The sequence below is a fragment of the Podarcis liolepis genome (genome assembly GCF_965112155.1).
Source record: "Podarcis liolepis genome assembly, chromosome: 2".
NCBI lineage: Eukaryota > Metazoa > Chordata > Lepidosauria > Squamata > Lacertidae > Podarcis > Podarcis liolepis.
In genome coordinates this window covers 43,525,351-43,551,116 of record NC_139555.1, presented here as the reverse complement: position 1 = coordinate 43,551,116, position 25,766 = coordinate 43,525,351, and the positions used below count along the sequence as shown (strand labels likewise).

The 25,766-nt window shown below is 44.0% G+C and overlaps 1 long non-coding RNA gene across 2 annotated transcripts in view; it reads left to right on the top strand.

Annotated features, from left to right (window-relative positions):
- LOC310700844 overlaps positions 1 to 25,766 on the top strand; it is a 116,666-nt gene that overhangs the window by 9,657 nt on the left and 81,243 nt on the right. The window contains exons 3-4 of one of the 2 annotated variants that reach the window (XR_014522868.1): positions 18,286 to 18,745; positions 22,469 to 22,625. This is a non-coding gene — a long non-coding RNA (uncharacterized lncRNA). The remainder of the gene's footprint in view (positions 1 to 18,285; positions 18,746 to 22,468; positions 22,626 to 25,766) is intronic. The other variant, XR_014522867.1, reaches the window with a different exon arrangement.

Genomic DNA, 25,766 nt, shown 5'->3' with positions numbered 1-25,766 from the left:
AGCAGTGTGTCTCCAAGCTACAAGTCCCCACCTACAATCTTCCTGACATCTCAGCCATGGCCTCGCTAGAGTCCTGCGAGATCTGGCAGTGTCGAAGGGAGAAAAATATCCTCAGATAGCCTGTTATTAGGAGAGGACCATTACACTGCAGCAAGAAGCAGAAATGAATTTAATGAGATGGGGCTGTTGCTACAGCCTCAAAGACAGCTGTGCGGGATCCTACTTTTTAGGCTGCGTCTCCAGTCTATGGGCACCAGATGACAGCGCTCTGCCACAGCCTCAGCTCCTTGGCTGACACGGACTCTTCTCTCCTTGATGTGCTAAAATCTCAGAAGGGGCATTTGATTCAGGAGGTCTTCAGGTTTCACATTTCAGACTTGGGTGTGCCCCTTTAGATGCTTTGGTGGCAGCTGTATTTGGCCGGGTTTCTCCTTGACCGTTCTTGCTGATGTAAAAAGTCGAAGCATAAGAAGCTCCTGGGGCAACCGATGAAGAGGCAAAACCCAGTTTCCATGGTTGAACACAAGAGGGTGCTGCTGAGACACTCTGGGAAACAAGGAGACGGGTGGGAGGAAAACATCTCTCCATATCATTTATTTTATTTTATTTTTTAGTGAAAGCCTCCGCTTTGTGGTCTTCTTATTGAGATATTACCACGTTTCCTATGGGAAATTGGAAGATGGGCGAAGATTTTCTTTATTTCACACACCAGGGCTGTTTCCCAATAATAAACTTGCAGACTTGGAAGACAATCAACGCTCCCCCCCCCATTCCTTCCACTTTAATAATTCTTGCTATATTCCTTTAATTTTGATGTTTTAAATGTGTAACTGAATCCCTGCTGAGCGCTCTCTGCACAATATTTAAAATATATATCACTAAGCGCCAAGATGGAGGCTCACATTGCATAATGACGAACAGTCACCCATACTATCAGCACACACCATATACATACAGCAGGGCAGGCCCTTGCCAGGGGCACATCCAGCACATGGGAAAGCTCATGGCTTCCTCCAAAGAATACTGGGAAGTGTAGTTTGTTTAGGGTGCTAAAAATTGCACCTCAGTGGGGGCAAACTACAGTTCCCAATATTCTTTGTGGCAGGGGTGTGTGCTTTAAATCTATGGTGTGGATGTGGCCATATGGAACTGCTGCGTGTACGTGACCTATGGGTATGAGGTGCCTTCCCCACCATTGCCCCAGCTTCATTTTACGTCGATTGGTTCTCCTTCCTCTGTTCCTGCGCTCTTCTTTGTGCTGTCTGAAACAGGAATAGACAACAGACAAAAGGCATATATGGGGTGTTATCTCTGTGAGTAAATCTGCAGGAACTTCATGGGGTCCAGTCTTCTGTGTGCCTGTCTGTTTACTTATCCTCACAAGGAAATGCCTCAGCCTGCCCTTTGAAGGGGGCAAACCTGCAAGTACAATGGTTCTGGCTCCCGGTGGAGTACAGGATCAGGTTTAAGGTGCTGGTTTTAACCTTTAAAGCCCTATACGGCCTAGGACCCTCGTACCTACGGGACCGCCTCTCCTGGTATGCCCCACAGAGAAACTTACGGTCTTCAAATAAAAACATCTTGAAGGTCCCAGGCCACAGAGAAGTTAGGCTGGCCTCAACCAGAGCCAGGGCTTTTTCGGCTGTGGCTCCGATCTGGTGGAACGCTCTGTCACAAGAGACTAGGGCCCTGCGGGACTTGACATCTTTCCGCAGGGCCTGCAAGACAGAGCTGTTCCACCAGGCCTTTGGCCAGGGCACAGCCTGACTCCCTCCCTCGGCAATCTTCGCGGAGCTCTGGCCCAATGGTTGCCAGTGGCTTGATTTGAATTAATTTTATAATGAATGATTTTAGAGTGTTGTTTGTGCTGTACTTTTGTACTGTTTTATTGTTGTTAGCCGCCCTGAGCCCGGCTTCGGCTGGGGAGGGTGGGATATAAATAAAATTTATTATTATTATTATTATTCTCCTCATGTCACAGGAAACAGTCTTGTCATGGGGGACTGAGGGCCAAAGTATCCTGTGATACTTTCTCAACAAGGTTTTCAATCAGCCAGTCAAACAAAAACCAAATAACAGAGTCTGCATCCGCACCACACATTTAAAGCCCATTGCTTCACTCAAAGAATCCTGGGAACTGTATTTCGCTCCTCACAGAGCTGCAATTCCCGGCACCCTTCACAAGCTACAGTTGCCAGGATTCTTTGGGGGAAGCCGCATGCTTTAAATATGCTTCAAGTGTGCTTTAAATGTTGGGCGAGGTTGGTTACAGAGTCCCCAGTTCAAATCTGAATCTTATCACGAACTCAGCAGGTGGTCTTCTGCAAAATACTATCTGTCATCCTCATCACTTTCTATAATGCAGGGATAATAATCCCAGCTTACTTCTCAAGGTTGCCCTAAGCCTTACTGAGATAATATATGTGAAGCATTGTCAGCCTTCCAAAATGCTATATAAATGCTAGGTCTTATTGTTAGTAGTAGTCATATATCTTGGGAAGTACCAGATATAGGCAGTACCTTAGGCCTCCTGAAGCCTAGAATGACCCTCCAGACATTAAACAGTACGTGTGCTTGGCTCGTGGTCATTGCTCCATACTTTGTTGACAGAAGTAACAGGCTGGGTTTTTGAAAATGGGCCAAGCACCATATGGTGGTGCTGCTGCTTCAATCTGGGCCAGGACCAATATTTTTCTTCCAGATTGCTGGCTCAGTGGATTTTTTCTAAGCAGGGTGCACCAGCTATTCAGTATACCTTGCATGTCCCCGAATTTGTTGTCAGCTTTGGAGGGCAACCAGGCTGCGATCCTATACCTGCTTACCTGGGACTTACTTCTGAGAAGACACGCTTCGGATCGTGCTGTCATTGTGAAGTGCGGTGCACCTCATCTCCTCTCTCTTATATGCAGTTGTGAAGGCGATTTGGGGCAATGGTCTAGCATAAGGCAAATGAACATTAAAATGAAATTGCTATTTTATCGCTCACAGAGACATGAGACTGAGTTGCACGGAGCTTTGAAGCAATGCATCTGGTAGCTCTTAGATGCTCACCAAAAGGGTTCCATTAAGAAACGTAGCCCACTTTATGGGGTGCGGCACCTGTGCACATCACCCTACAAGAAGGCTGGGCTTGAGGGACATCTCCTTGGGGCAAAGAGAACCCGGAAAAGCAAGATGGTGCTCCTAAGGAGTCGGGTGGAGGGAGGGAGAACAAGGACTTGCAACGTCTGTCCCTTAATGCTGTGCTCTAGCCCCTAGGCCATCCCACCTTTTTCATCAGATAATAGCAGCAGTGACTTATTCCCCGTCTGACAGAAGATTGACCCTTTCAGCTCAGCCTCCCCGTGGGTTTAACTCCTTCCAAATAGCCCACGGCCAGGCTCGCTCCGTAGGCAGCGGGGGATGCCCCCCTCCCCTCTGCTTTGCAGACGGGTGTGCGGGAATTGGCTGCACAGCTGCCTGGCAGGGAAGGAGCCAGCTCGTCTGGCATCGATTAGGTTTCATGTGAAGCTTTCAGACCCTGGGTAACTTCCCGGGGAGCTGGGAGGAAAGATGGGGAGACCATGGTTCTTGGCGGGGGTTAGCTGGGGTTTAGGCTGGAGAGAATCCCAGAATTCGGGTGGGGGGGGAGGAATGGGGCAGGGTAGAGCAGGGTGGGAAATACCCCGTGGAAGTGCCAGCTGACAAAGGAGGGAATTAGACCAGTCAAAACAGTTCAGGGGCCAGATCACAGAAGACCAAGTCCAGGGTGGGGACTTACTAGGAACAGGGGCAACATACCACAATGATACCTGGCTCAGTTTTGGTTTATTCCGGCATCTTTTGTAAGGGGTCGGGGCTTAGGCCTGGGTGGAACACACACACACCCCACACACTCGGGCCCCCACACATTGGAAGCCCCTCTTACCACATGAAAACAGCCCTTCCTTTCAGAATTGAGAGGAAGGCAATCCATACATTCAGTGGCACTTCTTGCTATCTTTTAGGTCTAGCACTGAGAACAAATCCTGAGGCAGATTCCCAGCAAAAATGAAGTGCTCTTTAGTATCCTGGCCTGTCTTTGAGCCTGCTTAATTCATGATTTGGTGCCAGGCAGCTCTGTAGAACTCATGTATCTCCTAAAGCCTCCATTTCCAGCATCCGCCTGGTTTGTTACAACCTTTTTAATGAGACAATTTATACAGTCCCTGTACAGCTGAGGGAAACCTCTCCTAATTTTCAGACCACAGAGCACCTCTTTATGTCAAACCCAGACAAGATGGCTTTGCTGTAGCTCCCTTTTCTCATTTACCCTTTCTCTTTGTATCCTTTTGGGGGTTGGTTAAACTGTGGCAAGACGCTGCCACTTTTCACTGCATAAGGTTGGTTGAAATATTTAGAGTAGGGATTGGGAATTGCCCAGATTATTGATGACTTTGGTTTTCTCCTCTTCCTCTCTCATAGGAACTTTGCATGAGTCTTTTTTTATATATATAAAAAATACTATATCCATGCTACCTCTAGACCAGCTCTAGATCTTATCTTTATAAGCATCATTGTGATGGGGTTTCCATATTTCAAACAGTGAAAATCCAGACAGAAAAGTTTTTGAGGGGTTTTTTGGGCAAAGTTGTTGACATGGGGGGAGGGGCAAAGGTTTTTTGTTTTTTTTTTAGTTTTGCCCAAAGCTGTTGTCATGAGCTGCCATACATCCAGATTTTCCCGGACATTTTGCCTATTTCCACACAGACACTGCTAGAGACAGCAGTATTCCGGATATGTCTGGGAAATTCCGGACATATGGCAACCCTACATTGTGAGAGGGTGGCCATATTCCTCTTCTGTGTTTTACTTTGTTTTGAAAACATGAATGTGCCCCTCTGCTGGAAAGACACATTGCCTTCTAAGACCCCAAATAATTAATTAAATAATTTTTATTTATTTCCAATATTGAACGAATGAACAAGTTTACAACATGGTAGGGGCATCATGGAAAAGGCAAGAGGCACTAGAGATGACACAAACTAGATTCCATAGACGCCCACCATGACATTTGAATAACCACCTTCCATGCAGCAGTTACAATCGAGTGGATGTGTTGGTTGGAAGTGGGGGGGAAGCCATAGTTTCATACTAATCAGACATTGACATTTGCATGCTGTGAATATGCATTTTGTCTGCAACAGAAGCACTACTTTGAGGGAAGACATTTAGATCTCAGGCACCAAATGAGACTAACAACTGTCTATTTATTGAGCAAAATAAAGACTGGCTGGGATGACTCCCAGTGACTATCATTCAGTTTCGATTGTTGTCTCTGCTTTGTTAGGAGATTGCTTGACCTCGGCAACTCTTGGGTTCCAAAGGATGACAGGCCAATTTGCATTCCACCTCTCCTCTGTCTTTGGGTCACACAGGAGAGTTGACTGGCAATATCGGACCCTGTGCCCATGCCAGCTGCCAGCTGGCAGGGAATGGCCAGTGGAGACTGGGCAGATGCTTCAGCCACCCCCTTGTGGTCCCCATTCAATTTGTAGCTCCTTGGCAAGTGTGCAGATGTTTTTCTAAGCAATAATGTCACGGAAACCTTCAAACACCTGGATCCACAAGTGCACAAGGAGCTTCATGATCTGTTAGTCATTAGCAGTTCATCTCTTGGGCTGCCCTTCACATGGTTTAACATTGTGAAATTGTTGGCATTTTCTGAAGGCTCCAATTTCTCAACTTAGAGGTGCTGATATCTTAAAGAAGGCTGCATTACAACATTGAAAATCTATTGACAACTCAAGCAACAGTTCTTGATCATTGACACTATGTGGGTCCTTGTGATAGTTTTTTCTCATGCCAACTGTGCTGTAACAACATTTCTTTACTACCAATCGACACAAACTGCCTCTAGTAGTTCCCTTCAATGAATGGTCCACTCTGTGGAAATGCAATAGTCTCGCCTAGATTATTTGACCTGTGGGTCGTCGTCCCCCGACACCTGAACAGGGCAGCTCAAAACCAACTTTACAACTCAGTGGGGCTTACTTCTGATTAAACCTGTTAATTATTAAACCAGCTAGCAAAGCCCAGTCTGTGCACCCACATTTTATTTGTGTGTTGCCTTTCCATAGTTCAAACCATGCTCAAGAAAGCTTATAATATGAAAAAATACATAACCGCAACATAACAAAAATAGTCCTAAACAATAAACCAAATAGCAAAAAAATACACAACCGTATTAAACGATTTCCATGTAAGCCACAAGGTCTAAAATAACAATGCATAAAACCAACAGCAATAACAGCAACCCCACTACCACCGACCCCCCCAAACAACACCCCAGCCCATGTTGTTCCCTAGGATTCTCATACAAAGCATCTCTAATTTAGCAGTTCATCTGAACTCAGCACCTCCAGTGCAGCACGTAAACCAATCACAATGCAATTAAAAATGTACATTTATTTCTAAATGTCCTGGAGATTCTAAGTGGAAACAAAGGAGACAACAGGAAGCAAAGACGTCATAAAGAGTGTATCTTTTCCAAGTATAATTGTATCTAAGTTTACTCCCATATTGATTTCAGTGGTAACTATTTCACCTTTGATTCATTTACATTTCCAATCCAATGTAATTACGCCTGATTTGCATTGCTTTCATCTTCCCTGCATTTCATGCCGGTAAAAGATGTTGCAGTTTACTAACACTCCATTGACCCTCACTATCTATTTTTACTGCAGTTGTGCAAATCTGTGTGGCTTCTTGTGGCAAGAAGATATCTTCATTAGATGATATTCCCATGGAAAATGAAACCTCCTGGGGAATCACAAAATCTCCATAAGGCCCCAGAGCAGGTTACAGCAATTTAAGAATATTAAAAACAGTTTAGATGGCTCAGATGGCTTTAAAGGGAGGCTATTTTGACATATTCATGGAGGGCATGGCTGCCAATGGCTACTAGTCATCACGACTGCTCTATATTACCTCAAGTATTGGAGGCAGTAGTCCTCTGAGCATCAGTGCTGCAGATCATGTGTGAGAGAACAATATTGCCCTCTTGTCCTGTTTGTGAGCTTCCCATAGGGATCTCCACTTGGCCAGTGCTGGAAGCAGGACAATGGAATAGATGGTCATTTGGCTTGATCCAGCAGCTAGGCTCTTCTTAAATTCTTAAATTAAAAACTTATTGTTGGCAGCACACAGTTTATGACCAATAGAGCTGCTGGATTTCCTATGAACCCACCCAGTTCCTGAAATCTGGTAGAGAAACCCTCTGAATAGCCCCATATCCACCTAGTGTGTGATATGTGTTAACATGAGAGAAGGTATTATCAATCACAGCACCCCATAGATTGCCTGCTTGTCATCTTCAGAGATTTGGCTGGTGCCAACCCTGCTGGGCTTTTAGATGCCAGTTGAAGGCCTATTTATTTATCCAAGCCATTGGTTAAGATTGAACATTGAGAAGCACCCAGTATTCTGCAGTTTTCCTGTGGTTAGTTTTAGATTGTCTGGGATTTTTAATGAAGAGTAGGTTAAAAGTGCTTGAAATAACCACCATTTAGGCTGCAGCTGATAGAAGCGAACTACTTGATAAATGGTCACTCAGGAGTCATTTCCTATACTGTATCTAGGATTGCAGCCTTAGTCCCTACTTGTAGGGTTTGTCCCCTACTGTGTCTAGTCCTACTGTGCAGAGCAGAGTCAGGTGAACTGCCCTATCTATTGCTGCCAGCACAAGGATTAGCACGACAAGTTAAAACTTTAGTTTATGGGCGATACCGAACTCCCAAAGCTTTCGTTTTCTACAGACATCCTTATCAGTGTCTAAAGCAACCCAGCTTATTTCTTCTCGTGGTTACTTCAGCGTTCAGGTTCTCCTAGGCTTCTATCAGCTAAATTGCAGTTGAAAACCAGAATAATTGAAATGAAAGCCTAGAAGGAACTTGCATTTATCGGGACTTCTAGACTTGCTCCTTGGTATGCATCAATTAAACAGCGAGATTGCTGGGAGGAAAATCTAACAGAAGTAGGCCAAAGTAATGCCAGAAGGACATTTGCTGCCCTACGCTACTAAATGAGACCATCTATGCCTTTGGAGGGACAGTATTCAGAAAAGCCATACACCCAGAAACTCTTTGTATTTGTGGTGCTAATTGTACCGAAGATTTACCACTTAGCGCTGCAGCATCATTTCGATCAGAAAAGGCTTCCTTGAGCCAATTCTATGTTAAACCCTGTACTCGGAGAAAAATGAAGTTACAGTTGCATGGAACAGAGTGTACATTCTAATTGTTACAAAGCGGTACCGACTCAACGTTGGGATTTAACAAACATTTTCACACACACCTGAAAAACATCCCCTTCGCCCTTTCTGGCAATTTTTCACACTCCTTTGCAAACGAATGTAAAACCTCTCCCTCGGTCCACGCAGGATGTGCCCTTGGAGGAAATTCTAACATAAACCTCACAGAAGAGCAGTGTTGAATGGTTCAAGGAGGTGGTGTGGTATGCCGTATCACTAGGACAGATGAACACAAGCATATTCTTACCGCAGGTAGTGGGTGCCCCTTGGTGTGTTCAGGCACTGCAAGACTTACTCAAGGGCAAAGAGGGTCCACTGGCAGAGAGGTCAACTGTAGATGGAGCCAGAGCCAATGGCAGGCAGAGTCAACTATTTCTGGTTGGGCCCCCATCCCAGTGGCGAAGCGTGGGGGGTGTAGGGGGGGCCGGCCGCACCGGGCGCAACATCTGGGGGTTAGGGTTAGGGGGTGCAAATCCACGGGTTAGGGGGCGCAAATCCATGGGTTAGGGGGCGCAAATTACTTGCCTTGCCCCGGGTGCTGACAACCCACACTACGCCACTGCCCCATCCTCCCGCTTGCTGAATTCTATAATGGCAAGACTGAGGGTAAGGAGAAGCAAGGTGATAGCCAGTGCTACCTTTTGGGCAGGATCTAAGTAAGAAGGCAGGCAGGCAGGTGGGGATTGGCTAAGGGCAGAATGAGTTGAGTGGGGCAGTGCCCCGTTTGCCCCAACAGACCAACCTTCATTGGTTATGAGGAACTGCTCAATAAGGGAGCTCGAGTGAAGTTGCATGGGCTTTATGAACATAGTTACGTGCTTTGTTCATGGTAGATGTACTGAAGGAAGGGCAGAAATAAGTTGGTGTGGCTGGACTGATAAGGTATTTAGTGCTGGACCAGCTGCTGTGTGCTTTTGCTTCTGTGGCTTGTACCTGTACAACATTCCAGGAAAAGGTAAGAAGCAACATGGCAGGTTCAAGGGACATGGAGGCAAGGAAGAGGAAGTGCAGAATTCCAGGGCGATGTAGAAGGCAAATAAATGAATCCAACAGTTTCTCTAGTGGTGGGAGGTGGGCAAAGCCAAACCCAATTGATGACACTTTATAAACCAGCCCTAAGACGGGGGACTCGGCTATACAGCTGCAAATAAAATGTTTTAAGTGTGTTTTAAGTACAATATACAATGTGACACTAGATGGTGATGGCGAGCCTTATTGAAAATTCAATGTGTTCTTTAAAGCGCTTTTAAAAAAGCATTTTCAGAATGGTTTTTATATGTGTGTAGATTCCACCAGGGTGATATGACAGATAACTCCACACATCACAGAGAAAATGTTTCACTCTGCATCACAGAATTGTAGTCAGAAGAGACCCTAAGAGTGAGCTAGTCCAACCCCTGCAATGCAGGAATAAAAGAGGAGTGTTTTGTATAACATAATCGGATGTCCATCAACAATGTTGTAACTGATGTATTGCTTACGTATTGTATTATTTGTGTAATAAAATGCAAAATGTGTGATAAAGCTGTAGTGCAGATGCAGTTAAAATATAATTTAATTAGATTGCAGCTCTGATCCATTCAAATCAGTGGTGGTTTCATATTTCACTCCAGCAAGATGTGGGTTGCTTTTTTTGACAAACAGTGCCCCCAGTCTTTTCCCGCATTTCCCCCCAAGGATGGGCCAAGTTCTATGATCCAGCGATTAAGTGGTTGATGGGTCTGACTTCCCTCTCCTACTGTCATTCCATCTCATTTCTCTCCCCCCCCCATTTATATATTCCTTTCTTCAAGAAACCTTGACTCTCAGCAGGAAAAAAATAGCAAAGCAAAAGCAGCATCCCCTCAGCAGAAGCGTTTAATGACAGCCTGCATTGTGCGTAATGAACCACCCTGCCTGTCTTCCTACTTTGCCCATTTGTGCACACTCTTATTTGGGAGGGGGGAGCGGGGGAGGGGAGAGAACTATCAGGAATGGCAAGCCACAAATCATGTTTTTAAAAATCCTGAAATTCTGGGGGTAGGGGGAAGCAGAAATAGGTTTTTGGATGGCCCATAAACATATATTTTCTAGTTTTCTACTGCAACTTTACATAGAAAACATCAAAAACCAAGCAGGGGGAGAAAACCCTGAGAAAAAAACTCCTAAATTTTATCTATGTGATGTTGGTGATTTCAGGCATCATAAAATCTCAATAGTTCCATGCACACATTGTATACATTGTTTATTATTATTATTATAACTATTAATATATATACCACATTATTATTATTAGTTTAGATACCACTTCCAATCAGTTTGCAAGTTCATAAACCAGTTGCACAAATGTTAAAATAGAAACACCCATAATTTAAACAAACAATAGAACAATACCATTACAACCATTAAAACCATGTGTAATTTCATCAGCTCCATTCTGGGCAAGTTGATCAGAGGCTATAGGCGCAGCAACTACTTATGGCGCTTGTTAAGACACTGCTGTGCCCTGCTAAAAGCACAAGAAGTGCCCAGGCAACTTTCTCCCAAGGATACCCCTGTGCTAACTGCTTGGCTTAGTCCAGTCTCATGATTATCCCTGCTGCCAGAACAGTAATTAACCTTTACACCCTTGGCAACGGTGTATTACATTGACAAGTGCACGGAATGGACAGTATCCCATACAACCTAATTCCTTAATGCAGCAGTGTAAGGGGAAAATAATACAGGAATGTGCATCATGTAGTATTGAGCAGTTCGTATTAAAGGCCTATATACCTTCACTATTGGGAATGGTGTATGTACGTTCTCAATGCACAGACATACACTCTTGCAGTGGCACATGCAAATGTGCACCTTGTGTTATGCTTTGTGCAAATACTTCATTTGGTGCTTTGTAGTAGATTGTGTCAAGAGACAGCAAACAAAGAAACACTACATGGAAAATTACATATTCAAGAACATTTATTCCGTACATAAAACACTTTCTGACACATAATTACTCTTACTTTGTACACACAAAGTATAGCTCATCACATATGTGCGTGTGTGCACACACACACAACAAAATATGCCATTGCTGATCAATACAAGCACATATACATAAAGAATAACTAGGATACATGTAGTTACAGATAAAATATTCAACTGTACAGGCATGGTATGCCCAGAGTACACAGGAATAAATGCACATGGTAAAATATAAAACACAGCTCTGCCAACAGATGCATATACCCTGGCTGTGTACTACATAGCTACTTCATCTCCCCTTCATCTCTCTCCACTCCAACGCAGTTGTCCCAGAAATGGTGAGGTGTAGATAAATATTTTATCTTTCTTTTTGTTTGACAGCTGAGTAGGAATTTGTCAAAGTTTGAATTTTAATGTGAAAAGAATATTCTGAAATGCATCTAATTTAAAAAGGCAGCTTCAGGTGTAGGTGGCAACAGAACCCAGGAGCTTAGATTCACAGGGGCTAAGCTACAATGTGCGTGTGTGTGTATTACACACATACACACACGCAAACACACACAGGTCTGTAGAACGCTTATCATGGATGTAACAGAACAGCCTACCGTTTTCACTTTAAGAGAAACTGTCCCAAGCATTCAATCTAGGAATTTATCCATTTATGCCCCAGAATAACCACACAGCAACAGGTGAGTCACTAGGAAAAATTCACATCCACTCAGTCAAGGCATGCAGTAGTTGCTACTTCATTGCAATAACATGAGTAAAGAGCAAAGCAGCTTCTCATCAAATGTACATTCAGTGACCACGTGCACAAAGATGAAATTAAATAGAGCAGCCCAAACCTTTTGAAGGGAAGAACAGCTTTGAAGAACACACAATGAAGAAATAACAACAACAAGCAATTATAATTAATTGATTGATTAATAAAAACTGCAAGTGATCAACGAACAGTTGGCGGGAGTGGGTAAAGCCAAGAATTCGCTCTGTTCTCAGGGAGAAACAGGCGGCTGGAATGCCTGCCTTACAATCTGTGTGAATTGTGAGGGACTGGTTGGAGGAACAAGGGGTGCTGAGCCAGGATCCCCAACTCTAGTCATTAAAGGGACATCCTCACTTTTTGCTTTTTCTGGGGCTGCAAGTGACCCATAAAGGGAGTGGTGGCAGAATCTACCAGATAGGAAAACACTGCAGGGCTGTTGCAGAGTAGTGGGGCAACGAAGCGGGCGAGAGTCTCTTTCCTGAGCATTCCCACTTCTATACAATCCCTACCTGACTCTGCACAAAATAAAAAGGGCACTGCACTGCAACCTTCTGCCAAATAAGGAAGGAGGCAGCATGCTAAAACCCAGGGGACTGAACCTGAGATTCACAGCATGTGATTCCATTCCTTGCAACGTACACATGGTCATATTTTGCGGGAACACCTTTTATAATTTCCACTCTCGTGATGTTGGGATGGTGGCCTTGGTACAGAATTTTGCATTGCCTTGTTATGACCTTGTAAATCCACAGCTAAGCTTCTCAGGTCGGAATGATCATCTAGCTAAGAATCAGAGACCACAATTTAGTAGCAGTTTTTTTTTTTTTAAAAAAAGGTTGACATGTGGAAGATACTTGTCTAAGGAAAATATTTGTACTAAGCTAATAACAGTTCCTTTGTTCTTTGAGACAAGAAGTTTGCCAGCTACAGCAAAAGCTAGAAAGCATAAAAACCCAGACTCTTCGCTTGTGTACATGTTAAGTTCCCATAATGGGTCAAACAGGAGCTATAGGTGAAATTTTCACTGTGTGTGTGTGAGAGAGAGAGAGAGAGTGAGAGTGAGTGAGTGACGGGACAGTGTGGGGGTAAGGGGGTCACCTCCCTGCTTCCCCATGCTTCAGTCTCTTGAGTCTGAATTTAAGGGATGGTGAAGCAATTATATGCTAAATTCTTAATGCGGGTAGTCAGACCAGGGAGCTCCAGTGTCACACCTAATTGAGTACTCAGTGTGAAATACATTTCACAATTCTCATCTGAGTACTGTGGTTTACTATTGCATTTTTATTGGTATACAAAGTCTGTGGCTTTTGTGACTTCCATTCTTTAATTGCTGAAAACCAAATTTGCCACCTTAGTTATATCACTGTGTTGGCCTATTGTGACATGGGACCCAACATTGCCATGATATAGTTGCTGCATGATTCTCTGTCACAAATAGAATGAAGTAGCCATTATAAAGCAATGGAAGTTCTTTCCCTGTACCCGCTAATCTTTTACCTGAAATCTGGAGTGCTACAGAGAGCAGTCACTCTGCTTTTTATGCTGAGCAGCTACCAATATTTTAAAATGTCTCTACAACTGGGAACAATGCCACAATTCTCTTGTCATGTGGTCAAGGAACAGTCACTGAGAAGAATTTTAAAGGGCCCCACACAGACCCATTCTCTACACAGAAATAATTGCATTCCAGTAGAGACCCACTATGGTGGGGACATTACTCAGTAACGTAAGCAGCATGATGATTAATTCAGTTCTGGCTTAGTGTGCAACAAATTTCCTTGCCAATTCTCAAGAAATCAATTGATTTTGCTGTATGCTAAAATATATACAAATATAGTTCCCTAAAGAAGAATTGCACTATCTGAGAATAGCAGATTGCTTGTTGGCCAACATCAACTTATTAATAGAGTAGCAGCAACCATCAAAACTAACCACCTAACAACTAGGGATGGTGGTGATAGTCAATTCAGTTTGCATTAAAGGTAAACCTTCCTAATCTGCACTTGGGCCAGGTTTTAACTCAGTTGTTGCATGTATGGAATGAGGTCCATTCACACAACCATATTCCCCAAATCTGTTCTGGAGGGTTTGGGGAAACCCCTGAGCAGGTTTAGGGGGCAGGCATGGGACAGGTGAGCGGCAGGGGAAGGTCTTGCTGCATGAGCAGACCTCGTTCTGTGCATGTATACCCCACTTAGTTCTACACTGAATTCCACTCCAAACACAGCCATTCTTCAAAACTTGAAATGCTCCTTATTTTGCAATGCAGTTTTCCACCCAAGTAATGTGTACAGAAATGTATAGACTAAGTATGCATAAAAATGCACAGTGAAAATAACATATGTACAACAATTTAGGGGAACTGGTTTGCAATTTCCCCCAAAATTATATTAGACAAATTGTATTATATTAGACAAATTATATTATATTAGACAAAATTCCATTAAAAAATGTGTAGGTTAGGAGAAATTTTCAGTAAAACGCTGATGAATTCTCATGAGGACCTTTTTAGAAAAATGCAAACTGATATGGAAAAGTGGGGACCTGAACTTAAGAGTGAAAAAATGATAAACTGAAAGAAGCTGAAGTTGATAGGAGTTGGCTCCTATGGAGCAGGGAAATAGGGGTTCAGATGGTCCCTAAGATTTGCTGGACCTAAGTTGTTCAGGGCTTCGTAAATTAATTCAAGGACCTTGAACATGGCTCAGTAGTGTGCAGATATTCTACACTAGCTGAAGCTTCTGCACTGGACTCAAGGGCAGCCGTACATAGAGCACATTGCAGTAATCTAATCTCTCAGCCTGGTCTAAGGTAAAGTATAGGATAGTTCAGTTAAACTCTTGAAATGCATCAGATTTCTATACATATCTGAGTTTCACAAATTACCTTAACACTTTCCCCTCTGGCAATGAGATCTATTCTTCACTTAATCCAGGAATGACAAACTTGTGGCCCTATAAGGCTTTAAATGTACCAATTTTGAAAATGGTGTTATTAATTGAAAGATTCAGGTTGTCTGATTATTATAAGATTAATAGAATTAATAAAAGCTAATGCTGAAATAGGTAACAGGGCATAAGCTGACAATGGAAGATTCCTGGAATTATTAAGAGCTGATATCTATAGCATCACAGTTGTTCAGAAAGAAGTGAAAAATTGCCCAGTACAAAAATTGGAAAGAATTGCATGTCTGAGGGTTCTGATTTTTGGACAAGACATAGGACATTTTATTTTAAGTGACCCAGTTGAAAAGGGTGGTGGTTCTGAAAAGGCATGCTAAAACATAAAAATAGGTGATGTTAGCTAGTTTTGGACCATCAGTAGACTCCTGGTGGATCATGAAAGAAAGGTTTACACCAGGGGTTGTCAACCTGGTCCCTACCGTCCACTAGTGGGCGTTTCAGGATTCTAGGTGGGCAGTAGGGGGTTCTACGGCACAAGCTGAATCCTCCTTCCATTGAGCACTGGTGGGCGGTAAGGAAATTTTACCATCAAGAAAGATGCATTAGTGGGCAGTAGGCATAAAAATGTTGACTACCCCTGGTTTACACGGTATCATAGATATGAATTGTCCAAGCATGAAACCTAACATAAAAACTTGGCATCATTGAAACTGGACCTAAATTAGTTTTTTGAAACTACCTTTTTGAAACCTTTTTAAAACTACCGTATAAAGGCTATGTATTAAGCTCAAGAAGCACTATTCTCTTCTAATTGAGGAGCCCCACCTCCAGGGGTGTAAAATAGGGCTGCCATATGTCCAGATTTTCCCAGATATTGCTGGGATTTCAAAGGATTTCAACAACTTTTGGGGTGTCCTGGTTTTTACCTTTTGAAATATGGCAACCCTGGAAATATTCTTCTGACTGAGGGAAGTCCCACCTTCAGAGCTGTCTTCCTCAACTTTCAAGCTTTGAGACAGGTTTGGGGTGTTGCTTTCAGGGAGCACCAAGGGGGCACTAAGGGGGAAGAAGGGGGTAAGCCCTTTTGTGCAAGCGGAAGGTCTCACACAGGGCTTGTGCTGATGGGGTTCCTTAAATGAATCCCACCCAATAGCTTTAATCCCTGACAACCCTCCAGATGTTGTTTGGTTCTGGCTCCTATTGTCCCCAGCCAGCATGGCCAGTCCTCAGGGATGAATGGAGCTGTAGTCCAGGAACATCTGCAAGGCCACAGGTCTCTCAATCCCACTTTAATCCTTTCTGGTATATAAACATTTCTTACTCCATTAATAATTTGATTATTTCAAAGTGCTAGAAAGAGCAGTGCTAAGCTGTTCAGTGCCATTTTCAGGGCTCAAAGGTGCCATTTTTTTCACTTCTACTGTCAAGTAATTTACTACGTGGAGGGGAAACAACAACATAACATGAGTCAATGTGAAAACACAACATAAATGTCAAGCTATGCAGTAAGCTCTGGCATTACAGTTTGCAGTCATTAAGCTACAAATCACATATCAACACTGTGTTTTATGCATCTTTGTTTCACTACAATTATATGTCCTGGGAAGCAACTGACAAGATTGAGCATACTGCAAAATAACAGATGTGCAGTCCTCACACATGACAATTTACATACCAATAGCTTGTTTCCCTGTATGGAAGTGCCAGGGTCAGTATCACAATGCTGTTGGAATCAGGATTGGATTGGCAGGTGGTGACACAAGAGGTAAGAAGAAGAAATCGGGGTGGGGGCTAAATGGTGGGAACCCGAGTCAGAGGAATGGGGAATATTCCCTTTTCACCCTAACTCCAGCCACTTCAGAAGGGGGAGTGGGGGTGCTGGCTCTGCTCCCCTCCACACTTTCCTCCCCAGCAGAGAGCCTCAGAGGAAGCCAGGGAGGGCTTGGAACAGCCAAGGGAAGAGGAGGAACTGGAGGCAGCAGCAACTAAACAGGAGCCTGAAAAGGGAGGTTCAGTTTTGTCACCTTGGACCAGTGACTGCCTTCTCAGATGGGAGCAGCCTCCCCTCCCCTCAAAGGCGTGTGCATTTGCAATCCTGACATTTGCACAAAGTCAGCAAGTTTCACATGTAGGCACACCACATCTTTAAAAGCTGTTGGAACATCTTCATTGTTTCCATCCAGTTCTGAACCTCTGGCCCCTGTTCTTCACCTCCTAAACCATGACGCCTGAGCCTTGTGTCTGTTACTGAGCCTGTACCATGATTTGCCTGAATAAATATCTATTTCTTACTTACAAGTAGGAGTCTCTGCTTGTGTGTTTGGTTTGGGAAAGATACCTGTCTTTCGGTTTGCAGATTGTTTCAAGGAGTGTGAATTAGATAGTTTCTCATTAAAATGCAAACAAAATTGAATTTCTCTTCCATCGCTACATCTATGGGGGTGTATGGCAACTTCAGGTGGGTTCCTGGACCTATCCTTTGAACTACGGTATTTATTCTGAAGAGGGACATGATCAAGGGAGCTGACACAGCTTCTTACAATGGGAGAAGGTACCTGCCATGAATAAGCCCCCAGCTCCACTGTGCCAGAGGTCCACTGGGACTGCTTTGAATATTTTACAACTTCCTTGAATTATTAACTATACGTTACTGACTTAATTGAAGGGGGAGTGGCTGCAGTTCCCTCGGGACATGTTGGTGGGGGGTCTTGAAGACAGCTAATGTGTCTGAGGCCCATGAATAAAGGATGGCAGTGCTGTGTGATGAGGTGTTGGTGATGGCCCCACTTCCCCCATGCTAGGAGGGAATTGGGACAGGGAACCAAAAGGGCAAGGAGACACCAGCTGCTGTGACAGAGGAGAATGGAGCTATATCAAGCCATCTGCTTCCCCCCTCTTTCTGTGATGCAATTAGATATTTGGTCCAATGGTGGGGAAGGGAGAGAACTCCTGAATATGTTAGCTGATGGATTTGAAATGGTGGTGAGGTGCATATGTGTGTGTGTTTGTGAAGAGAGGAACCAAAGCGCACCACAGGAGGCCATTGTCCTTTGTTTCAACTTTGGTATCGTGCTTCACCTCTCAGATGTGAGTTCAATGCTCAGTTTGGGGAAATGAAGGAGGCACAGCTTGAGTCTTGGAGAGTTGTGGAGTTTGTCCCTCAGAGACACTTTCCCTTCATGGTTTCATCACAGAGAGGGAATATATGTCCATACCTATCCTCCCCAACGAATCACTTTTGAGGTTCTAAGTGCTGAAGGGGTGGGTCTTGAATGGCAGCCTCCTAAATCTCTTGCATCACAAGCATTCTGGGCCTTTATCCAGTCAGTCAGGCTAGGCTCCATGCCGCAAGGGTGACCTCTAAGTTGCAGCGCTATCTTGCGTGCTCTCTGCTTTCTCCACAGCCTGAAGATTGTCTGCTGACCTCCCAAAGCAATGGAGAGGCACCGTGCCCCATAAATCCCTTCCCTCTGGGCTAGTCCTGAGCAGCTTGTCGCACTGAGTAGCAACGCAGGCCCCCCTCAAAGACGCCTCATCGCACCTCTCCAGACTGGTATTTGACCTCCAGCCTGCCCGTAACTATGTCTTCTGCTCCCCCCAGCCCTTGGTTTCCTGATAACCTTGTCCGGTTTGTGACCTTCAGCCTATTCAGGATTAGGCCTTCCTCCTCTGGCTCACGTGGCCTCTGTCAGAACCTGACCCTGTGGCAGCCTGTCACAAGCTAGGCCTCAAGCCTGACATTTCCCAGTTCCTGGATGCGACAGCTGATGAAGAAGCTCACTTTAACCCAATAACATCTACTGACTTTTCTCCCGGAGAAGATTTAATAAGAGATTTGATCCGGTTTTACAAGGACCAAAGCGGGTGAGTACGAGAGGAGGCTTCTGCTGGAAGATGGCTCTGTGACACAGGTGGGGGAATCCATTGGCTGGGGAGAATTGGCTGTTCGACAGAGGGGAATTAACCAGACCAGCTCTGAAATGTCAGAACAAACTCTCTCTTCAACGTCTGGAAGATTAGTATTGTGCAAATGAATAGGTGGATTTTGCAAACTTTGCCATGAAAGGTGGAAGTTCCTCCATCTTTACCGAAAAGAGATGGGATTGAAATTTCTGCCTTGGATCTTTCTTTCTTTCTTTCTTTCTTTCTTTCTTTCTTTCTTTCTTTCTTTCTTTCTTTCTTTCTTTCTTTCTTATAGGAAGGCAGGATAGAATTGTCAAAAATAACTGCAATGTGTTATATATTGGTGGGTGGGGGTAAGGAAAACAAATGTATGAATACAAAATAAGGAGGGCTGTTTAAGCTGTAGTTCTGTTCTACTAAAAACAACAACACAAAAACCTCTAAGGGGTTACAGCGGATCATAAGAGCATCTCTCCACTACCCTGCAGCCACCCTGGAGCTCCTGAAACTTCACTGCCACCACGCTGCACCATCCCAGTCCCTGCGAGCCCAGCACCACTTCTGCTGGGAAGACATCAATGATTGCCCCCCTCCTAGCTACTGCTGTGTTTCAGACATAGGGAAATAAATTGCAATAGACTTGAAGAGTATGCAAAGGTAATACAGAAATGTTTCGGAATGCATGATATCCAAGGAAATGCTGAGGGAAGATGGCATTTTTGGCTTAGGAACAATACTTCAAATACTTCAGGGTGCTCAATGGATTCCATGTATATTATGCTAGCAATCATTCTCTGCATTCAAACAGAGTTCTCAATTGTCTCCAACAGGGATGCATGAGAACTTCAGTTTGGTCTACGTGCCATCCTTTGAAATTCATACTTCTCCAAATTTTGTGATGCAACTTTCCAACCAAAATATGCATGAATATGCATATATGAAAGTGTGTATGTTAGTGGAAGTAACATACAAAAATGCATTAAATTTGGGGAGAGAAATTGCTTGCAAAGATGTTTACATTAGGAAAAATGTATACAAAATGTATGTGTTGGGAGATATGCTCGATAAAATGCCGATGAACTTTTCTAAGAACTTTAAAAGAAATCATCAATTGATGTGGAAGTGTGGTGGACTGAAGATAGGAAAAATAAGAAATCAAATCTAATGCACCCACCCCTAGTAGTCTGCTTAAGAAAATAAAATTATTATATTTATTATTCAAGGTCAACAGCAGCCAGAGCATGTGTGCCGTGAAGTAATTACGGCACCGCGTGGTACTGACTTTGAGCACCCACAGCAGGGGGCCCAAGTTGGCACCCCTGCCTGGGACACAGTACCCTGTAAAGCTAGAGGCAAGACCAAGGCCACATCCACACCATACCTTTAAAGCACAATTATACCTCTTTAACAAGTGTGGCATCCCCAAAAGAATCCTAGGAACTAGTTAGTTAAGGGTGCTGAGAGATGTTAGGAGATCCCGTTCCCCTCACAAAGCTACAATTCCCAGAGTGGTTTAATGATCAGTCCTTTTCCCTAGGGAACTGGGAATTGTAGCTTTGTGAAAGGAATAGGGGTTTCCTAACACCTCTGATCATCCTTAACAAACTTCTGTTCCCAGGTTCCTTGGGGAAAACTATGACTGTGGTATAATAGTGTTTTAAATATATGGTGCAGATGTAGCCTGACTAATAGGTAGGGTTTAAGTCAAATATCAGTAGGGACGCGGGTGGCGCTGTGGGTTAAACCACAGAGCCTAGGACTTGCCTATCAGAAGGTCGGTGGTTTGAATCCCAGCAACGGGGCAAGCTCCTGTTGCTCGGTCCCTACTCCTGCCAACCTAGCAGTTCAAAAGCATGTCAAAGTGCAAGTAGATAAATAGGTACCGCTCCGGCGGGAAGGTAAACAGCGCTTCCGTGTGCTGCTCTGATTCGCCAGAAGCAGCTTAGTCATGCTGGCCACGTGACCCGGAAGCTGTACGCCGGCTCCCTTGGCCAATAAAGCGAGATGAGCACCACAACCCCACAGTTGGTCACAACTGGACCTAATGGTCAGGGGTCCCTTTACCATTACCTTTAAGTCAAATATCAGATGACTGGATGGCTCCAATATCAGCCTGAGGTCTACTGAGAGCTGAAATACTGCCATCAGGACGTATGTACTGTAGCCTCGACCTCCCTGGAATTGATCAGCCTCTGCTTCTGAGCAAGGCTGGCATCCCTGCTGCTGCCTCAGAATCTGGCATGGTGGTGAACACAGGATGCCCAGAACTAAAGGAATTTCCATAGGGGATTCATCTACATCTGTGGTTGTTGGCAATATAACATTCTCGGAACAGGAGGTAGAGAAGACATGGCTCCTTGGAATTTATCCTCTCCTCCTCTATGTCTGAGAAAGTTTTTGTTACAGGGGTTGCCTCTGTGGCTGCTTCCTGAGATGGCCCAGTGAGAGGATCCCCCTTATTATGATGGTCCCTGATGTCCTAGGATTCCTCTTCTGATGCAGATGCAACACGATGACAAGATCCTGGAAGACAAGATGAAAGCAAGTGCTCCCCAGTTGCATTTTGTGCACAGCCACCAGCCAGGAGAATGCATCATGACATTTGGCTGTTAATATGCAATAAAACAATCTTTGTAAATTTCATTAAAATTGGGTTAAGATAAAAATATGCCAGACAGAACACAGCCAATAGAACCTTAATTGGCTCCTTCCCAGAGGAGAGCTGTGCTCCGTTTTCAGTGTTTTTGCCACCAGGACCTACAGAAACAACCACAGTTCTTACGGCTCCAGAGAAGAACTGTGGCCATGGAGACCCTCCCAAAGGCCACACCCACAAACACCTCCTGTCCTGAAGCCAATGAAACTCATGAACTTGGCTGCTTATGTATCCATTTTGAAAGCCTGTCAATATCTTCCACTGGCCTAGAATGGTTGGTTGTTTATCAGGAAAACTGAAAAATCCATCCTGACAACTGTAATGTTTACACATCTACTCCAGGTCATCTGGTTGTGTGTTTTATTATATTTTTCATTAGAGGAGAATAAGAAGGGAGGGACTTTTCATGGAAACTTCAGACAGTAGAAAAACATTCCACTTTCATCAACTAAAGGGGGGTGTTTGCCCATTCAGAGTGAGGACAGGAAGCATTGTTGTTTGGCTTTCTGAGATCACCATTTAGCCAAATCTGATTGGCTGTAGAGCATTTTAATATCATGTTTGCTATGTGGTCCCTGATTGGTTGGGATTGCCCATATGACTATTCCTAGCAAGAAGGCCTCCCACAAAATGGTGCTGAAATAGCAATAGGCTGTGAAAGCAGCACAGTGCACAATATGCATATTTGCTTCATTTGGGTGTTTCCCCCTAAGAAAATGTTTTATGTCCCTGTAATCACCACTCTGCTCTGAATAATGAAACAGCTTAACATCTGGCAGAGCCCTGTTTTTAATACGCCATAATCTAGAGCCATTCTAGATCATATGCTAGTAATCGCTCAATCTCTCTCTAGCTATAGGCAGGGTCTTGCCATGAAACAATGAAAGATACTGGTTGGCCCCAGCCTACATTTATAATTAGTGCTGGGCCTTTTTTTCATTAAAACCTATGCATTTCCACTGACTACCTCTCTGAATCTTCCTGGGTCTGTGATGTTCACATAACCAACCCAAATCTCTTTTGCCCAGGGGGAAGAAAAATGTCGCTACCTATGCCCTTGTTTGCCAAGTCCCTCCACATGGCCAATTCATTTCTTAAACTGTGGTAAAGGAGGATGGGGAAAAACACAATTGAGGACAGTAGAGAAGAACTATATCCTATGTATTGGATATGATGTGATACCAGGTAAGCCAAAAGAGCCTTTTGTCTTTTTGAGCTTGCACATCACACTGTTATTTCATATTTAGTCTGTGATCCGCTGTCCTCAGTAGCACTGATATTCCCCAAATGAGGTCAACACACTGTTCTGGCAGGCGCTGCAGACAAAAGGTGAGAGACAATCTCTGCCTCAAAGAGCTTTCTGAGCCTGTGTAGAGACAGACGGGAAAAGAGCTAGGGATTGAGCCCAGGTGACCTGCCTGTCAGCTCAATAACTGGTGGGTGAGGAGGAGAGACTGAAGGAAAGCCAGGTGTAAGGGGGAAGGTCCCCTGCAAGGAGAGTCGATGGCCAAGAAGAAGAAGAAGAGAAAACACTCGGCAAACACATAACAGCATTTTAAGGCATGTTCCTGTTTTGGCTTCAGGTATAATATTGTCAGTCCAGAGTGTGGCTTCCTGCTGGCTAAAAAGAGATAAAGAGAGGCTCTCCAACTGCTTGATCCTGCCATGCTAGCCCTGAGAATTTTTATTTTTAAAAAATCACATCATAAGCCACTATTAAAATCATTCAAATGGAATAATACTAAAAATGGGCTACTTTCCTTGGCTTCAGAGAGCTGCATAAATACGGAGCAAAATCCAGACTAAGTTCAGCGTGTTTCAGTCCTGTTGATTTTAATGAGAGAAGAGTGTTTAAGCATATTCTTGACTTTGTCCTATTGAAATCAGTAGACTTTTAAGTGCCTAACTATTGTGTTATAGCTGTGTTCATTCTCATGCATTTGCTCAGACAACTGGACACTTTAAACTCACACCTAGGAAAGGGACTACAGATTGAAGCTATGCGGGTTGCACTGAGGAATTAAAACAGAGAGGTGGTGTGATTTACATTTGGAGCTTGGCAACTTCAGGGCTGCTTCCAGAGATAGAGGGTGTGTTGGCTAGGGTGGGAGGAAAAATTCAGCATGGTGCACATTTGAACGGGAATCTACCTAAGCCACATTTTCTGGAAACAACTCACAAACTAAAGTGCAATTGTTCTTTGAAATCTGCACTACTCTGAATTTTGCAATGCAGTTTTCTAACCGAAACATGTGTACAGAAATATATATATTAGAGAAAAGTGTGCATGGGGGTTGTTTTTAAACGGTGATGATGATGATGATGATGATGATGATAGATTTAATGCAGAAATGTTGTAAACTGAGCAAGACAGAGAAATCAGAAACTGAGAAAAACCAGAATTGATAGATTCATCTATCCTGAGTGTTGGTCATTATTGAAGGCACAGCCCCAAAGAGGGCCGTTTTTGCAACACCTTAAGTCACACTTGCTTCACATAGTTTAAGATTATTCACTTCTATAATCTCCGCATCTCCTGAATCATTCCCTGAATCATTCCCTGATATATGAATTCCAAGGTAGAGTGCCATATTGAAGCACAGTATGAATGGGGCAGAGCAGAGATGGGGAATGTGTGCCTTGTCTCCAGATGCCATTGGATTCCAAGTCCCAATAAGCCCCAAGCAACATGGTCCAGAGGTGGGAGTTGCATTCCAACAATTTATAGAAGGTTACAGTTTCCCCAACCCTTGATTATACATTGGGATTTATAATATTTTGCAAGGCCAAACAACACTATTTGCCACAGAGAAAGAAAGCAGGGAAGGCATGACCAGGAACATAAGAAGACCCTGCTGGATTAGGCCAGTGACCCACCTAGTCCAGCATCTTGTCTTCGCTGTGGCCACCCAGATGCCAATGGGAAATAGACAAGAGGGCTCTCCTCTCCTGTGGTTTCCAGCAACTGGTATTCAGAAGCATTACTGCCTCTGACTGTGGAGGCAGAGCATAGCCATTGTGTCTAGTAGCAGTGGAGGCATGGAAGGAGGGGATAGGAGGCATTGAGACATTTATTCATTTGCTCTGGCAACAATTATTTGCCAGCAGCCTTGTTTTCACCATTAGCCATTGAGATTCCTTCAGATGCCGATGATGAGAAGGCGGTCTTCGGTGACTTGTATGGTGCAACAAAAGTGGGACAAAAAATTAAACCGGAACATATGTCCACCCTGAAACTTTTGCAGCTGCAAACAGGGTTGAAAGGGGATTATGCATAACCACTCCAGTACAACCATGAATGCACGATAAACAGGATGTATCAAGGGACCATTAGTATTTATTATATGATTCTTGTTTTTTAGATGAGCTTCCCATGTGTTATTTAACCAGCTCTTTAAAGTAGGCAACTATTATTATCCCTTGGACTGCTAAGGCTGGGAGCAAGTGGTTCGCCTGAGGCCACCCTCTGAGCAAATGGCAGAGATGAAGCTCAGAGTAGAGACTGCCCAGCACACAGCTCGATTTTGTAACCACAACACCTTCCCACTGCTGTGGACAGTGCTAAATTAGAATAACAAAATGATTTTTGTATGTGTCCACCACAGGCAGGCCCCTTGCGCAGCAGTATGTGGTTGAGTCTCCGCCACTCGGAACAGATCGTGAGTGTGTGGAGGAAAGCTGTGACTCACTTCTTTAGTCTCAAGAAGGATCGGAATGGGTTGAAAGCTTTTAATTGAATTGGCTTTCTGACACAGGAGTGTTTGCATGATGGACATCATGAGTACCTAATGTCCAAGTGCTAAAAGTTCTGCTGTGGTTCTGAGGGTGGAACTGGGCATTACACACAGACACACACCCATGTAATGAAAGCCAAAACTTCTTAGGGAAAAGCAGGGGCAGGGGATCAGGGAGGAGGGGAGGAGGAAGAGGAGATGCTTAATCCATTCCTCACCTGTTACTTCTCACAGCTCTCGATCACTTGCCTCTTCCCTCACAGGGTTGCAAAAGTATGTTTGCGGAGGCAGTTTTGGAGTCCTGCATCTAGTGAAGAGCAACTAGGGGAGAAGGATATGGGCAAGGAAATGATTAAGCATGTACATATAGGCTGCTTCTTTACAATTTTTTGTTTTTTGTTCCATGCATTAGTGGCTGCATGCGCCCTAAGGCTGCAGTCTGAAGCACATTACCTAGGAGAAATAAACTCCAGTAAACATACCAGGACAAAGTATGGTGACTTTGCTGCCAAGTAAACATGCATTTGTTTGCATTGCAATGTTCACATTAAGTCCCAGTTGCTCAGCTTACATAGAAATCAGTGGGCCTGCT